The sequence below is a fragment of the Pelecanus crispus genome, chromosome Z, assembly GCF_030463565.1.
Source record: "Pelecanus crispus isolate bPelCri1 chromosome Z, bPelCri1.pri, whole genome shotgun sequence".
Lineage (NCBI taxonomy): Eukaryota > Metazoa > Chordata > Aves > Pelecaniformes > Pelecanidae > Pelecanus > Pelecanus crispus.
The window spans coordinates 21,439,987-21,443,490 of record NC_134676.1 but is presented as its reverse complement, the minus strand read 5'-3'; positions in this window follow the sequence as shown (position 1 = coordinate 21,443,490).

The following is a 3,504-nucleotide window of genomic DNA, read 5'->3' as shown; positions in this document are numbered from 1 at the left end:
TTATAAAAGTATGCATTACATTTTTATAACTACTTTATCAAATTTACTTTAAAGTAATAGGATTATAAGGATACTTTGAAAAACTTAATCACCTGCCCATTACAATCCTTCTCAGTGTATTACCTCATGTTGTAGGGATTGGAGGAGTATGTGTGATTTAGGGAAGGTTGAAAGTCTACAAAACATCAAAGTGACAGAATCATAGAATCATATAATGCTTTGGGTTGGAAGGGACCTTGAGAGATCATCTAGCCCAACCCCCCTGCAGTGAGCAGGGATTGAACCCGTGACCTTGGCATTATTAGCATCCTTTTCTTTTGCAGAGAAACACTATTGAATCTGTAAGGGGGGAACACACAAAACATTAACATGAGCCATCAGTGGTTTAAAAACTAAGTTCAGCTTTCGAAAGTTCAAAATGAGAAAGTGATATTCAGAATTCATCTTTAAATGAGAACTTAATGTATCCCAAAACAGATGGTTCACAGTTAATGTTTCCTGTTTCTAAAAAAATGTATTCAGTATCACAAAACAACAACATTCAACAGCTGCTGAAAACAAATACTAATTATAGCAGGAAAATATAACCATTCACTGTGCCCCAAAATCATTAATAAGTCAACATGCACATTCAGAGATGACAGCAACAGTCACAATAAATGGTACCCTGTTTTGTGTGTGTGTTTTTAAACTAAATAGACTTCACCATCTGTGGTTAATTATTCTGGGATCATTGCCATTATTTTATTCAAGATTTGCTGTCTGGTTTTAATAAATTAATGAGGTGTTAGAAAAATCCTTATGTGAACGGAAAGAATGCATCACCACTGTTTATACAGCAATCCCAATATTCTATCAGCTGCCATTCCTCTTCTCAGAAGACATCATAGATGACTACTAGCACACCGTGTGCTTAATTACCTTACTAACCCTCCTCTAGAAATCCATACATGCTTATGCAACTAAATCGTTACACTCCCCATTTCAGCTTTCCCAGACAGACTGCTCCAGCTGAAGTGCTCCATACTAGATGTCTGTTTCAGACAACCTTTTGGGAATTTTTTAGCAAAGTCAGTTACATTTATTGGAAAAGGAAGTCAGGAAAAAAAGAGATCACTTGAAATCTGTGAATCCTTCTTGGAACACGTCTAGGATCAGAGCAAAATACGAGACAGGGGAAGGGAGGGAGGATCAACCCTACTCATTTAAAATGTCTTTGCAATTCCCATAAAAATCTGTCCAGACTAGGGCAACTTACACACCAGGGGCTTGCTGCATATGTTCGGCTGCTCAGAGCTCCAGCTGGTGTCCCAGGAGCAGCAGAGCCTTTCTGCAGCTTTCAACAATGGAGCATTGCTTGGGCCGGCCACTGAGTTGGGCTCTCAAGCACACAGGGGCAGGTGGGGGCAGGCACTAAGCACCACGTGCAGGAGCCACCAATGGACCACCTTGCTGATTTTCACATGGCCTGGAAGAAGCGTGGTTTGGACTAGCCAGTAGGAGAGGTAAGAGCCCCATCAGATGAGAGGTAGGAGACCTGACTGGGATGAGGACTCTTCCCGGGCTTGCTTATTAGGCACCTCCAAAAGCAACATAAATAAGGCTGCTCCTAGAGAAAGGAGCCTCATCTGCTCTTCAGCTTCAGTGAGGCTTCAGAGCAGCTCGGCTCGCAGTGCTGGAGAAGGCAGAGGGCCTGGTCCAGAAGCAGGATACATCATCCTGTAATTAGAGATGATGTTGCAATACATATGCTAAATAAGGCTGCTCAAAACACTGTCATTTTGGCATTCCTTACATTACAGATACTTAATCTTGCAACCCTAATATCTCCTAATATCTCCTTTCTACATAGTTTTTGTGTTGGTGGACTATTATATATAAATAAAAGAGAAGCAAAGCATTAATTACCTGAGAAATACCATGGGATGAGGTTGTCATTTCTCTAGCATGGATGCCTGTTAACTTTAATTTTGGGGGTTTGGTTGTAATCTGTAAAGCATGGACAGAAGAGAACGGGTCTTGCTCCTAAGCTTGGTGCTACAAGAGAACAGAGGCCTTCACTGTTAAGCAAAAGCAGCAGAAGGGATTAGACCTTGTTTGAAAATTATTAGCCTGTCACTCAGTCAGTTCACCCCAAGCAGAACTGAACATCCCCACTGAAGCACCAGTTTGAAAAGTTTTTCTCTGGCTGGCTTAATTTGGTATAATCCCCTGAATCCATTAAATTAATACTGGCTGTCAGACATTTTTCACTGTGTTCTGCTCTATGCTTGCTCTTTTTATGCCTGAGTCTAAACATTGTACCAACTATGGTACTGCTTACATCAAATATTTTTGCTTTGTACCTTAAATTAGTCTGAGGTAAAAGACGTCAAATCAATATCTTTTTTGATGCCATGGGGTTGATTTGTATGATCTGATGGGGAAAATAAAAGCCTTTTTTTTTTGAAGTTAGTGGTGGAGAGCAATTAACCCAAATTACTGGACTTTCTTAATGACTCATTATTCTAATAGTAACAAATGCAACATACATGCTAGATCTAGAAGAAAATATATTTTATACACTGCTCAAAATGATCCCACCTGGACCAGTATGCTGTAACAACACTTCCTAGAATGTCAGGACTAGAAATTTATTTATACACACACACACACACACACACAGGAAACGGATGTTAAGCTATCATTTCTAGATTTCTAGCAATTCTATCTGCAGATATGATTTAGAACAAAAAAATAAGCAAATAACAAAAAATCTATAAAAGAGTGAAGAAGTTGGGTAGAAAGGGTACACAATCCCCGAGAACACTTCCAAATGTGGTTCTTCGGGGTGAAGCCTGGATGTTGCCAATGTTAAGGGTGCAGGAGCAGGCTATCCCCGTGTGCCGTGAGACCAACTGGCGGGGAAGACGATCGGCCTGGCTGAACAGGGAGATTTTGCTGGGACTCAGGGAAAAAAAGAGAGTCTACTGCCTTTGGAAGAAGGGGCGGGCAAATCAGGAAGAGTACAGGGATCTTGTTAGGTCATGCAGGGAGGAAATTAGAAAGGCAAAAGCCCAGCAAGAACTCAGTCTGGCCACTCTTGTAAAAGATAATAAAAAATGTTTTTATAAGTACATCAACAATAAAAGGAGAGTGAAGGGGGATCTCCATCCTGTGCTGGATGTGGGGGGGAACATTGTCACCAAGGACAAGGAAAAGGCTGAGGTACTTAATGCCTTCTTTGCCTCTGTCTTTAATAGCCACACCAGCCATCCCCAGGGTACTCAGCCCCCTGAGCTGGAAGACAGAGACAGGGACCAGAATGGAGCCCTCATAATCCAGGAGGAAGCAGTTAATGACCTGCTATGCCACCTGGATGCTCACAAGTCTATGGAACCAGATGGGATCCACCCGAGAGTACTGAGGGAGCTGGCAGAGGAGCTCACCAAGCCACTTTCCATCATCTATCAGCAGTCCTGGTTAACAGGGGAGGTCCCTGATGACTGGAGACTTGCCAATGTG